The sequence below is a fragment of the Microtus pennsylvanicus genome, chromosome 5 (genome assembly GCF_037038515.1).
Source record: "Microtus pennsylvanicus isolate mMicPen1 chromosome 5, mMicPen1.hap1, whole genome shotgun sequence".
Lineage (NCBI taxonomy): Eukaryota > Metazoa > Chordata > Mammalia > Rodentia > Cricetidae > Microtus > Microtus pennsylvanicus.
The window spans coordinates 42,428,257-42,442,541 of record NC_134583.1 but is presented as its reverse complement, the minus strand read 5'-3'; the positions used below and the strand labels follow the sequence as shown (position 1 = coordinate 42,442,541).

Below are 14,285 nucleotides of genomic sequence, written 5' to 3'. Positions count from 1 at the left end.
TGACCAGGCAAGGTCAGAGTTCTTCCCAGCGGTGACTGTCACTGACAGAAGTCTGAGTTAATCACTGGGAACGCCATCCTTTCTTTACTGAAAAATCATAGTATTTTATGTTTTGTTCATCATGGCTTCTTGACGTGGGTTTTCACTCTTTTTTGTTTTGCTTTTGTTTTTTGAGACAGGGTTTCTCTGTTTAACTGTTCTGAAACTCGCTTTGTAGGACCAGGCTGGGCTCAAACTCACAGAGATCCGCCTGTCTCTGCCTCCCAAGTGCTGGGATTAAAGGCCTGTGCCATCACCGCCTGATTGGGTTTTCACACACCTCTATGGTAGAGCGATTTGGCACCCAGCCCTCCCCTGCTCTGCAGTCACTCTCTGGGGACCAGAGACCCTGCTGAGGACGCATCACCGCCTAACAATAGCGCAGCCACAGGTGAAGGTTCACACCCTGACCCAACCAGGTTTGCACAGCCTCCCCCATCCCATTTCTGCTCTTCCTTTCAGTACTGAGACCTGCCACCTGCTGCCACAGTTAATGGGGCTCTCTGTGCCCTGGGGCTCCTCAAGCCTGTCATTTGCTGCAGTTGGGCCAGGCCACTACGGATGAAGAAACAGACACCACAGAGAGGAAGTGACTTGCTCAAATGCTCAGTGACATACCTCAAGCTCCAGTCCCATCCACAACTCCTGTGTCATTTCCTACATCAGCCCAAGCCTGAAATAGGGGAGCCCCCAAAGCTTACAATGAGTAAATCAACCATCCTGGCCCCTCTCCAGGCCACCTCCTCCACAAAGTTCTCCAAAAGTGCCCTTGGCCACTATGCTTCTGCCTGCTCTCCTTGATTGCTCTGTGAGGGTCCGCCTGAATCTCGCCTTCAGCATCTTCTGTGACAGCCCAAGTCTGCCCCTCTTCCCAACCCACCATCCATAGTGGAGCTCAGGAAATTTAGTCCCACTTCAGAAGAAAGAATCGTCTGAAATCGTTGATCCTTGCCAGCCAGTCCTTCCTCAGATCTGGCTTGATTCCCTCTTGCTGGAGCCAAAGCTTTCACCCTTTTAGTGACCTTATCAGCTCAATCCAAGGCAGGGTTTGAACTCACTGTCCATTCCTGGCCCCGCTTGGTGTGCCTACCCACTAGTGACTAGTGACGTCAACTTCACCAACCAGCAAGGCAGCCCAGCAAGACACCAGGAAGGCAGCCCAGTAAGACAGCCCAGGAAGGCACCAGGAAGGCATCAGGAAGGCAGCCCAGTAAGACAGCCCTGTAAGGCAGCCCAGGAAGGCAGCCCCATAAGGCAGCCCAGTAAGACAGCCCCGTAAGGCAGCCCTGTAAGACAGCCCTGTAAGGCAGCCCAGGAAGGCAGCCCAGTAAGGCACCAGGAAGGCAGCCCCATAAGGCAGCCCAGTAAGACACCCCCGTAAGGCAGCCCAGTAAGACAGCCCCGTAAGGCAGCCCAGTAAGACAGCCCTGTAAGGCAGCCCACAACCTTGACTTCCTTTCCTCTGCCAAGAGTCACTGTCAGCCCAGCCCCTCCCAGATTCCCATCTCTGTCCCCTTAGCTCTTACAGTGATCCCAAGACCTGGGTTCTACCCCATGTCACATGGGTAAGGTGGACACTTACCCAAGTCCCCCGCTGCAGCCCACAGAGGCTCTGTGAGACAAGCAGGAAGGCTTCCAAAGCCCTCCTACCCTGCGCCTGGCCGGGTGGAGACGGAAGGACACTGTCCGGGTGACCGGGCGAAGGGAACTGAATGTACAAGACCCAGGGATCATGCAGAAAAGGCCCAAGTACACTGGAGATGAGACAGTCTAGTGAGGAAGGAAGAGAGGCACCCCAGAGGTTCGAGCCTGCTGGCCCCGTGGGTGTGCCCCTCTCTGGAGGCCTCCCCTTGTCTTCTTTGCATTCTGATTTGCAAGTGACTCAGGCAGTCGGCACAACCTTAAAGGTCCTGGCTCCTCCCACTCCGAGCTCTGGAGGCTGGTGAACAAGTCCCCTTACATAGGACTCTGCTCCAGGTTCGAGGTAAGACTAAGCCCTGGACAGAGGGGAAAGGTAAGGCCGTCCCAGGCCTCTCTGCGGCCCTAGCTCTCCTTCCCTCCCTCCCTTCTGCAGTCCCACCCTTGCCCCAAGACTCCAGGTTTCCCCCTAACCATTCAGGTGAACAGGGACCCCCAATGTCCAGCCCTCAAGAAGCCCTTCAGCTCTTTCTCCACAGGAACCACAGCCACACACTCACCTGGATCTACAAACCACACCCCACAGCACAACACAAGCACACCTGTGCCTGCCTCCTTAGCTCCCTAGGGCCTAAGGCCTGCCGTTCACCCAGCAGCTACTGGACAGAGCTGCCTTCTGCCTATAGGACCCACACTCATATCAACAACTCAAGTCCACACAACTGCCCCAGAACCCCACACAACTGCCCCAGAACCCCCACACAACTGTCCCAGAACCCTACACAAAAGCCCAGAATCCCACACAACTGCCCCAGAACCCCAAACAACTGCCCCAGAACTCCACACAACTGCCCCAGAACCCACACACAACTGCCCAACAGTTCTGCACAACTTCCGTAAAACCCTGACATGCCCAACACCCACCCCACCCATGCCAGGTAATACCTATGGCATAGCCACCGTCCTAGGCTCCAGCTGCTCGCCGGGGTGTCTGCAGGACTGTGAGCTTCCACTAGCAGGCAAGAAGCTTTGGAGATACTTCCTGTAGCTATGAGGAACTGGGTGGGGGCTGGGCTCCCAGTTCAGAGGGTGCAGAAGTAACCCCCAACTGTGCCAAGCTAACTCCCTCTGAGTCAAGGCAGCAATGGCGTGGGGGGGGGCGGTGCACAGCAAAATGGACCCCTGGACCAAGAAGTTATTTCCTGCCTCTCAGGCACCGCTGCTACGGCGTGCAGGCTGCATGAGGGCTCCTCCCAGCTGTGTTTGCCCTGCTGACTCTCCAGGACTCCAAAACATTTTGTCAATCCATCTGGGCTGAGGCCTGTTTTCTGGTGGTCTTGAGTATGACTGTGCCTCCCAGGGGGCTCCCAGCTTGGCCCCCATCCCTACCTTGGATGCAAGGCAATTCCAATTGCAAGCCTAACCCAACCTTGCTCTGCCGCCTGCCCTAAACCCTGTGGATATCCCACCCTAGGCCAAAGTTTGCCCTCTATGGAGAGCTGGGAACCTAGATGGCCAGGGTTTCATCTTCTGCTCACTCCTCCTCAGCTAAGGCGGTCACTTCCTGTCCCCAGTCCTAGGCCATGACTGGCCCTGACTGGACTTGGTGTTTGGGCTTGTGGCCGGGTTCTAGTAAAGATACACAATACCTAGTATTCTTAGGTTCCTGAGCCACCAGTGGGTCTGTCACCCCAACTCCAAGGACGTCCTCTGAGGGGTGTTGTCCCAGACACCTCTGCTACAAGGAACTCACTTCCACCACGGGCCTATACCTCAGGTACTCCACACTCCAACACACAGAACTCACCAGCTCCCCGCTGCTCCCCTTAAACCCTAATTTAGGTGGGGCCCTTACACAAAGGGTGCCTCTTTCCCCAGGACCCCCGACGCAGCTTGGCCGATGTAGGACAGGCTGGGAACTGGTCCTTTCCCTCCTGGCTTTCCCCATGCCCTCCCCCAGGAATCCTCGGATAGTACACAGAGGATCTGGAGAAAGGCTCTACATTTTCACAACCTTCTTATAGCATTAAGCTAATGTCAAGAGGGCAGCGGACAGTCCCTGGTCATAACTAACTGTGCATATACTCACATGTGTATACTGCTGGGGTCTTAACTCAGGAACTTGCACACGCTAGGCAAATGCTCTACCACCGAGCCACTGAGCTACAGCCCCACCCTCCCGTCACCATCTTGAAAGACTTTCTATAAATCTCATGTCTGCGTTGTTAAAAGGTTTGAAAACTGTGTTACTGCTTCTACCATTAGAACAGGGCTGGGGGTGAGGTCAGCGGTAGAGCACTTACTGCCTGGCACACTGGAGTCTTGGTCTGATTCCCTTTTAGTAGAAGGCCAGAGGGAGATGGCATGCTTTTCTTTCCTGAGACAGGTGTCATGTGTCCTAGGCTGGCCTCAAATTTATTATGTGGCCCTGAACTTCAAATCCTATCTCCACACACCACCATGTCCAGTTTACGGAAAGCTGAAGACACCCAGGACGGCAAGCATGGTGGGCAAGTGTTCTAGCAAAAGAGCTACATCCCCAACTGTGATGTGTGTATTTTAAATCACTAGAATTGAATTCAGGACTGGGCACAGTGGTAAACTGAGTCAGGAGAACCAAGAGTCGGAGGCCAGCTTGAGCTAGCATCCAGTCTCAAAAACAAAGAGGGCTGAGGAGATGGCTCAGCGGGTAAAGCACTTATCACGTAAGTGTCAGGGCCTGAGTTCGAATCCCTAGAACCCACATAAAGCTAAGTGTGGCAGCAGCATGCGCCTGTAATCCCAGCACTGCTAGGCAAGACGGCTCAGACAACAGGCAAAGGTGCTCATCCAGCGAAGCCTGCTGACGCAAGTTTCATTCCTAGAACTCTCGTGAAGGTGGAAGGAAAGAATTGATTCAGTAAAGTTGTCGTCCGACCTCCGCGCGACCCTGAGGTGTCTGTACCTCCCCCATGGATCATCATGCACACACACACACACACACACACACACACACGTCATAATAAATAAAATTTAAAGTAAAAAACAAAAGGTGAGAGTCACGGCAGCTTGTTCTCAGTACCAAATACAACGTAACCTCATCCTTAGTGATTTTAAATAAAACACAGTCAGACTTGATTTTCTTTTCTTTTCTTTTTTAAAAATATTTGTTCTTGTTATTTTGAGACAGATCTTCTTATAAGCAACTCTGGTTTGCCTGGAATTTAATGTTTGCCAGATTGATATCAAACCTGTAATTCCTCCTGAGTACTGGAATTACAGAAGTGAGCCACCACACCCTGCAATATATAGAGAGACTGCTAGCGGAACTGTCATAAATGAACTTGCGACTATCCTGGGCCCTCTGGCCTAACGGAGATTCACATCCCCTCCTGCCCCATCTTGCACAGTGAGGTTGGGCCTGCTAAGTCTCCACAAGGAAGCACAGAGGCTGGCCCATTAGCGAACCCCAGACTCTAGGGACCCTTGGTTTGTCCCCTAAGACAGCATGTGACCCATCTCAGGCTCAAACCTCAAGCCAGAGCCCCATGCCCAAGCCCCACCCAGAAGCAGGTCACACAGGGAAGAGGTATAACCCTCTCACTTGCAAATGCAGAAAGCTGGAAGTCAAAGGGCTAGTTTCAGCGTGTGACAAAGAGCTGCAAAGTGTTCCTCTCAGACCTGCATGACCCATAATGGGCTCACTCCTATTCCTAGCCATTCCCTACGGGTAGGTTTCCCATTCATGCTCCCTCAATACTTCCCAGGCCTTTGTGCTTTTGCTAGAAGTGGAACCCAGGCCCCTACTACGTAAGGCCTCTGTCAGAGCCATAACCACAGCCCTTGGCTGGACCCTATCGTGTCTCTGCCCCTGCCTCCCTCCTCCTCCACTGCTCCACCCCCATAGCACAGCCCAGAGCCCCTGGACCAACAGAGCTGGTCTCCTAACTGCCCCCTTTTTGTGCCCCACAGTCCCTGGATTTCAGCCTTCCCCATCAGCATACACCCAAGGCTGCCCCATGCTAACACTGGGCAGCTGAGCATTGGCCTAGCCCCCACCCCGTTATAGCAGAGCTTTCCTTGGGACTGGGGTTTCCTGCCCCTACAAGTGCAGGGACTGAGCAAAGTGTGGCCCAAGGTGCCACAGCACGATTCCAGGAAGATCCTCCTGTGACTGCTGCACCCCCACCAGGGGACCGAGAGACTAAATGGGGTAGAAACAGGAAGCCACTGACCACAGGAGGGAGGACGGGCATAGAAATGACCACAAGATCACAGGCAGCATGAGGGGACAGATCAGGGTCATCCACGCTTACGTAGTAGGATCTACAACATGTACCCTGGAGGCTGACCACCAGCAATGACTGGTCGGGGAGGGGAGAGCTGGGCAACCCGCCCATAAGGAAGGGACTCTGGCTCTCTGTACCCAGAACTGGTGACCCCAGGAAATAGAGACCCAGACCTGCCATTTTCTTAGAAGTTCTCCTGGAACAGAGAGGCTCCCGAAAGTGAAAGCTGAGATACAGGAGAAGATCAGAGGGTTAAGTGGCGGGCAGGGCTGGTGAGGGTGGGAGGTGGGGTGAAGTCCTATCCTCTCTGCTCTACACCAGTCTTCCTTCACAGAGCATTCAAAGACTGGAGTCCCACTGTCCAACAAACAACCCCCCACCACGCTGCATGCCCTACCCACAACCCTCGCCCCCTAGAAAGCAGGTGGTGTAACCCACTTTATAGATGAGTAAACTAAGCCCCGAGGAGGTGAAGTAACTCACTCAAGGAGACACAAAAGTCAGAATCTGAGTCAAGGGCTTCCCAGGTCCCTCTGTCCACTCTTAATAATTTATTTGTTTTTATTTTATGGTGTTTTGCCTGCATGTATGTCTGTGTGAGGGTGTCAGTAGATCTTGGAGTTACAGACAGTTGTTAGCTACCATGTAGGTGGTAGGAATTGAACCCAGGTCCTTTGGAAGAGCAGTCAGTGCTCTTAAATGCTGAGTCATCTCTCCGGGCCCTCCTCCCCGCTCTGATCTCCTCAGAAGGGATAATGTATGTGAAAATGGACAGGCCAAAGGAGGACACAGGAAGGGCAGAAAGGAAAGAGAAAGCGAGTGTATGCAGGCTGTGCAAGGCCTTGAAGACACTCACCTGTAGTTGGGCAGTGGTGTGTATGCAGAGGCGTGGGACCTGAGTTCCAGGACAGCCAGGAAAACACAAAAACTAAAGTAAATAAAAAGACACTGATCTGTACTGTCCAGACAATGGTGAGTAACCAGTAGCCGAGCACTCATAGACAGAAGGGGTCTGTCACATTTGATGTGTGCATGTGGAGGCCAGAGTTGCACCAACTGTCTTCCTCAGTCACTCCCCTCATTTTCTGAGAGAGGGTCTAGCTGAACCTGAAGCTCCTCCTACCCAGTGCTGGAGCAGCAGCCTTTTACATGCTGGAGATCCCAACTCAGGTCCTCGTGAATACACACCAGGTACTTGATCAATTGAGTCATCTCTCTAGCCCTGGGAATTCACAGCCACTCTGAGACTGCTTCCTTGTTTTCTGTACTATGAATTTTTTTCCTTTTTTGGGGGGGGGAGCGGCGGTGGCAGGCAGAAAGAGGGGGTGTTGGGTTGTTTGTTTGTTTGTATTTCCCCCCAGTGTTTGGTCTTTAGCAATCACCTCCCTCAGCCCCAGAACGAAGACACACCACACACATACCCAGCCCTGGGACAGCGTGGGCACGGCAGGATCTACAGATGTCTAGGCTAAGAACAGGAGCCACCTGGTGAGATGGCAGAGAGGAAAGTTGGGTAAGGCAGCTGTGAAGTCCACGTTTAAGAATCTCTCAGACATAAGGTTCTGGGGTTCCTGGAGCCTTCTGTAGCTGTCCCAACCTGTCTTCCCAAGTGGAGCTGCCCAGACACTTCCTGCTGGGGAGCTCACACACAGGAGAGATGCTGGCTCACACCACTTACGCTGTCCACAGCCGAACAGGTCCTAACAGTAGCCAACACCTGGCTCCCAAATCTGAGCCCAGCACCCTCCTCACCTGCCTTGCCCCCACCCTCCACAGTCACCCACTGCGTAGGCGACTCAGACCCCAGCCCTCATTTCCTTTACTGCTGTTTCCCGACAGCCATGTTTCCTCCCAGACCTGGGTTTACACAGCTCCCTCTCCCCAGCTTCCCCAGCTCCCAGGTCACAGTCACCTCATACACTCTCTCTCACTCAACCCAGATGGGGGCAGGCTCCAATTCCCCTATGTCTCAAAGGTGGCCCCCAGTAAAGCTCCTAGCTGGATGGGCATGGACCACAGGAACCCAGGTCACACTGCGGGGCAGCGGCCTTCCCACCACATTCTGTTGGTGCCCGCCAGAGTTCTACCTCCTGCACTAAGTTCCCATCACTCCCCAGATCCTGACCACCTGCTCCTAACACACCAGGCAGTGCCTTATCCAGCTCTCCCGGGTTCCAGAAGAGACTCTGAGAGAACAACGGCCTAAGCAGGGCCGCAGGGCAGGGCAGGAGCAGGACTCAGCAAGTCCACAGCCTGAGCTTTCTGACTCCCTTCAGGTGATGCTAGAAATACCGGAGCAAAGCCCTGCAAGTGGGCCGAGCGGCACTGAGAAATAAGGGGTGGGGCAGGGATTCTTGTTTGATTGACTGAAACGTGGTCTCAACAGTCCAAGCTAGCCTCAGACTTCCTATGTAGCTGATGATGACCTTAGACGTCTTTCCGTATGCATGGTGCATGCTTGTGTTTTGAGTGTAGGGACGCACGCCATGGCACATGTGTGGAGGTCAGAGGTCAACCTCAGATGCTGCTCTTCACCGTCCCATTCGCCTTGTTGGAGAAAGGGTCCCTGGCTGCTCTCTGCTGCATGGGCCAGCCCTCGAGCTTCTGGATTCTTCCATCTTTGCCTCCCATCTTCCCATGGGAGGGCAGGAATTAAAGGTGAATGTGTCACTGTCGAGGGTTCTAGTGATACAAAATCTGGTCTTCCCACTTACAAGGCAAGTGTTTTGCCCACTGATCCATCTCTTCATCCCAACCTTAAAATTCTGATTCTCCTGCCTCCACCTACCAAGGGCTGGGATTACAGAAATCTTACCATACTGGTTTTGCTGCCCTGAGGATTGAACCTAGAGTCCAGAGCATGCTGGACAAACACTCTACCAAATGAGTTACAGCCCTAGTCCTAAATGAGGGTTTTATCTTCATTTTATGTTATCTGTGTTTTGCTTAAATGTATGTCTGTCTACCACTCAGAGGCTGAGAAGAGAACATCAGATTTCCTGGAACTACAATTACAGACAGTGGCAAGCCACCTTGGAGGTGCTGGGAATCGAACTTGGGTCCTCTGGAAGAGCAGCCAGAGCTTTAAATCATTGCGCTATCTCTCCAGACCCAAAAATGTGGGTTTTCAGGCCACAGGCAGTACAGACAGGTAAGTGTATGTTCTGGTCCAGTCCCTGGATGTCCCTAGGCTCAATGGGTCATCTTTAGAGCAGAGGAAGAGGCAGGGGGAGGCGCACTCCACTCTGATGGGGAGGGAGACTATCAGCTGATACCCTGGCACCCCTTCACTAAGCAAGCAGGACCCTCCCAGCTCTGTCCTTCAGGGAGGGCTCCCCTTTCTTCCTGTCAGGACTGGCATCTTAGTTACAAAACTACAAGGCAGCCCACTGAAGGTGCTCACTAGGGCGGACAGTCAGGGGGCTGTGAGTCTAGTCGGGCTCACACGTCATGGATATAGAGGAGGGCTCCACCTGCCGCAACCCCTGGAACACTAAATGCTAAGCCCAATGACAGAGTGTACCCCATCCCCCACCAAGGAGCTTTTCAGCCAGAGGGTCTTCTGGGAAAGTCTATATACGATAAGGTACAGGTCTCCTTCTACAGGGGCAGGCCCCAACCGGTGTAGTAAAAACCCAAGGCCCACTGGCCAAGGCCCAGCTTCCTGCACCCAAAGGCATGACAGCATGTCTCCTCAGTCTCCCTGACTCAGGCCTCTGGCCACCACCCCTCTCTGGAGGGCTGTCCAGACCCTGATCTTCTGCAGACTTGACCTGGGTCTGCTGAGCCACCCTTCATGCTGTTTCCGATGTCCACGGAGCAACCCTTGACCTGGCTCTACGATCCTTCCAGCCCCTAATTCCGGTTCCCCTCAACTGCACCCTGTGTTCATGGGGCTTCTCTTCCATGAGTGTCGTCAGTGGCCCCACCCCCTGAAGCCCCACCCCTGAAGAAGCCCCACCTCCGAAGCCCTCTATCACAGGACTCCTAGGCTGCGTGCTATCACGGGGACCCAGGGCTGGTACTGTGGATTTGAGAACGGGAAGCAGCGGGCATGTGTGGTCGCAGGAGCCTGGAGGCCAGGAGGGAGTCAGAGCCACTGAATAACCCACAACGTTCTGTAGACCTCATTGTGGCCACAGTGTGGCAGAAGGTTTAGTGTCAATTCCAGGTGACCCACCCCAAACCCCAGCTTTGTAGTCCCCTGGTATCTCAGCTTTGGGGAAAAACTGCATAGCAAACCGGCCCGGCCCCTCAACTCTCTAAGGCTGTGAAGGACAGACTCACGCAGACTCTCACCAGGCAGCTAACATGGATGAGGGAGCGAGGGAAGAGATGGGAGAGGCCACACTTGGAGCACAGTCACCCTGCTGGGACCTAGACATTTCTATTTCTTCAGCTTAGCACTGTCTGCTCATGGGGGCGGGGGGGGGGGGGGGCTGAGAAGAGGAGGAGGAAAGGAAAGAATGTCTGGATAGACCAGTGCCAGGAGGGGAGACCCTGGCACCAGGGGCTGCAGAGCAAGAGCAGTTCAGCTTTCAACTGTCCTGATCTGGGGACTCATTCACATATTCCCATCCCGCAGCCTGGCCAAAGGACATGGGGCCAGGCAAGATTCCAGATGACAGCTCCTGCCATCTACCCCCAGACGATGTCAGAGGACCGGCCGGAGGGAGAGGAAGATTAGATACACAGAGGGAGGGTACAAAATGGATCTCTATTCCCTGTACCTTCCCTGGCTCACTGATGCCCTAAGCACCACACACCTGAACTCATTTTGGTCTCTAGACACTGAGAAACCCTCCCAGGTTTGTCCAGTCACCAGCACCCTACATGCCAGAGATACCGAGGGCTGGTTCCTAGTTTATCAACACAGACTCAAGCCCTGTGAGAAGGTAGTGGGCAGCCTCTGCAGGAGGATCAGGGTTTCCCAGACCTTAGTAGGTCTCAGGCAGGGGAGGGAGCATGCACAGAGCCCTAGCCTGGACCTCTGCCCCAGTTCTGTCTCTTCAGGTGCCGACCATCTACAGACCTTCCCCTCTTCAGCAGCAGAATAGGGTAGGGAAAGTCAGGGGGACAGGCAGGAAATTAATCCTCCAGGAGGTGTCCTTCCTAGGTCTGGGCCTTGGGGTTGTGGGGGTAGCCAAGACAATGCAACTAGGCCAGTAAGTGTAATAACTGCAGGCATCCCTGCTCCAAACTGATCACCATCAATGTCAGGGACCTGGCAGCCCTCCAATCTACCAGTTATTGCAGTGAGGAATCCAGGGTAGGGTTTGAATCTGCTGTCTGCAGAAATCTCCATGCTCAAGGATCTCACGGTGAGCAGCGAGAATACCGCGATCCCGCCAGTCTAAGAAATGGCCTAGAAAATCACCTTGCCTCTCAGCCTCACTTCGCACTCCTATAAAATGGGAATGGACAAGAAAGCAGCTTCTATTGCTGCAATGCCTATCTTAATAACCATTTGTTGCCCTGGATGAAGTATTAATGTTATTGAACTAGTCACTTAATTCCATATCCCTTCCCAGATACTTTACCCTTGTGATATAGAACACTTTTGTTTTTTCAAGACAAGGTTTCTCTACGTAGCCCTGGGTGTCCTGGAACTCACTGTGTAGCCAAGACTGGCCTTGAGCTCAGAGAGCTGCCTGCCTCTGCTTCCTGAGCGCTAGGATTAAAGGTGTGTGCCACCACACCTGCCTCAGAAATCTTAATTATAGAACAGTTGTTCTTTCTGACTTATGACCCAAAGGATGACAGGTATTTCACAAGAAAGCTGCAGATGAGGAGCCCTGAACTGTGGCCCCACAGCATACCTGAATTATCATCTAAGAGACATTTGTCTCCTTGGGCAGGGTCTGTTCTTCCCAGAGTCCCAGTTGGACTCTAGGGGCTTAGCTGAGAAGGGGGTCCGTTTGAGTCAGCTGTAAGTCTGAGAATATATATGCATGGAGGGGACTCTGGGACCTCCCGTCTTCACGGTCAGATACCTGGTGGTCACTCTGGCACAGACCCCTCATGCTGTCTCTGGAGGGTCTGAGTCTGGCCTCATGAACTTGGAAGGAGCCGAGAGGAACTGGCAGCAGCCGTACCCCACATACACACTGCTCTGAAGACATCCCGTCAGTTCCTCAGAAATCTGAAGCAAGACAGACAGATGGGTCAGTTGTAGGGCAAGAGGTACCAACCTCAAACAGCCCAGTACCCAGTCCAGGCTTCCAAGAGTTAAGACCCAGAGCAAAAGGGGGAGGCAGGGTCAGTGCTGGACAGGCGGGCCTGGAGCCCAGGGCCTGCTTCCCTTCCCCCTCCTCTAGGAACAGAGGCCACTTGTTTGGGTATTGGCGGCTGGCTTTGAGCTCAGTCAAGGGGGAGTGGAGTGGGGAAGAAGCCCTAGAGAATGGGAGAGACTCCTCCCTCCCTCCCTCGGGCAGAGGCCTAGGCAGCATTGGCATCACTGCTGTCAGTGCTCTGGGCCCCTTCCTCCAGGACTCTAGGGCAGGATTCACACTGGCGTGACTCTTGCTTTAGCAGTTGTCCTTGGAATGGGAAGCCAGGCTTGTCATCCCACCCCTCAGCCGTGGAAAGTCACACAGTACTAAAAGTCCAGACGCAGATCCCTAGCTGGTCTTACCCTGCAGTCATCTTCACAGACATCTAAGGCAACCTTTCCCAAGTCTTGCCATACCCAGAACTGAAAACCAGGCCAGCAGGCCACATCGGAACCCCGAAATCTCAGAGAACATGGGGATTTGGATGAGGAGCAAACTTGTGAGACCTCTGTAAAAAGGCTGATTTGTGATGGAGAAGTATGGCTGGACCCCAAGGGATGGAGGCCAAGTAAGGAGGCCTGAATGTCCAAATGAAACCTGGGAGCATTGGGAACACTTCCCTCCACCTCACAGACATCAGTAACCTACCTGGGACATCTCACTTGTACCCTATTCCATTGGGGAGCAGGGTCCCAGGCCAGGGTCCAAATAAAGTCCAACCCGGGCCGTGAGTCCCAAGGATTAGTTCTTAGCAAACCCTTCCCTTCCCTCCCACCCCTCGCAGCCACACCCACCTCCTCGCCTTTCATCAAGTTAGAGAATCCCTTCCTTGCCACAAGCTCTTGCTCACACCCGGCAGTCAGTTTTTGCAAACAGTCACTTAACTACCAAAGCTCACTCCAGGCATCCTCTCCTCCCCAGGTCTGCACCTGTCCACACCTGTCTCTGGGTTCTGCTGAGTTTCTTTTACCCTGTAATGATGGTGCTAGGATGTCAGGCTTCCCCTACCATGGCATTCGCTGCTCTCCAAGTATCAAGGTCCCTGGGACCCAGCAGCAGTCAAATCCTTACCTCCCAAGCTCAGTCTGAACCCTCGAACCCCAACTATGGGCATTAGGGAAGGTTCCCCAGGGCACCGGATTTAGGGGAAACATAGGACAGAAGCCTACTGTGCTGTGTCCTAATCACCCAGCAACCAAACCTACCTATGGAGATCTGAGACCAAACACACACCCCGCCGCCGCAGATGCACGGCAACCCTGCTCTAAGCCCATCCACCCACTCCTAGCCTGACCCCATTCAACGATCACACCCCTGCTTTCCCTGCAACTGGGCCAGGTAGGCTCTAGAGAAACTGTGCCCCCATTAACTGGTGAAGACTCGAGGTGCAGAGGACGGAAGTAGCCTGCCCAAGGTTACCAACGCCCCAGGTTCAGGGCTAAAGTCCTACAGCTTTGCGAGGCCGTAAGGCGTGTCCGCGGTCGATCGGGTGGGAGCCTTCAGTTCTCAGGTGGGAAAAACCAACGCCACCCGACGCGACTGGCTCCGCAGCCTTCAGCCTGCGAGCCCGCAAGAAGAAGAGCTGCCGGCTGGAAGCCGTGTCAACCAGCTCGCCCTCCCCGTCCCTCTGGACCTGGCCGGACGCCTCCACCTCCGGAGGTGGCCCCACCTCACTCCGAATCATTCCCAGGCAGGAGAACGCACCAGATGACCACGGGGAAAGTGCCCCAGGCCTCACCATTCCCTTCTGAAGAATGGGGGCAGTGCAAGCCACAGCTGACGACTGGGAGGCCCAGCAACCTAACTGACCTGTTTTGAGCGAAGAGAACTCCACGCGGGGAACCCGGGGTCCCGGAACCGTCTGTCACACGAGGCCGCTGCCAACTCGCGGCAGCGGTCCAGGCGCGCCCACCTCGCCCGGCGCTTCCGCCCGCCCCACGTGACACTCCGGGGACCGGAGGGCGGGGAAGGGGCAGGGAGCCTGCCGGTCCCGCCCCCAGCCTAGTCCAGGTCCTCGGTCAGCTGGACCGACTTGCCCGCCGGGTTTGTCTTTCCCTTGCCCTTCTAG

The 14,285-nt window shown here is 54.2% G+C and overlaps 1 protein-coding gene across 4 annotated transcripts in view; it reads right to left on the bottom strand.

The window, feature by feature from the left end:
• The window catches only part of Arap1 (ArfGAP with RhoGAP domain, ankyrin repeat and PH domain 1), a 59,721-nt gene extending 45,552 nt beyond the window's left edge, over window positions 1-14,169 (bottom strand). For 2 of the 4 annotated variants that reach the window (XM_075971616.1, XM_075971619.1), the window contains exon 1: window positions 14,027-14,169. The gene's annotated coding sequence lies outside the window, so the exon portion shown is untranslated. Of the gene's footprint in view, window positions 1-1,621; window positions 1,831-2,622; window positions 2,669-14,026 lie in introns of those variants that run through there. The other 2 variants (XM_075971618.1, XM_075971617.1) reach the window with 2 other exon arrangements.
• Window positions 14,170-14,285: the final 116 nt, after the last annotated feature.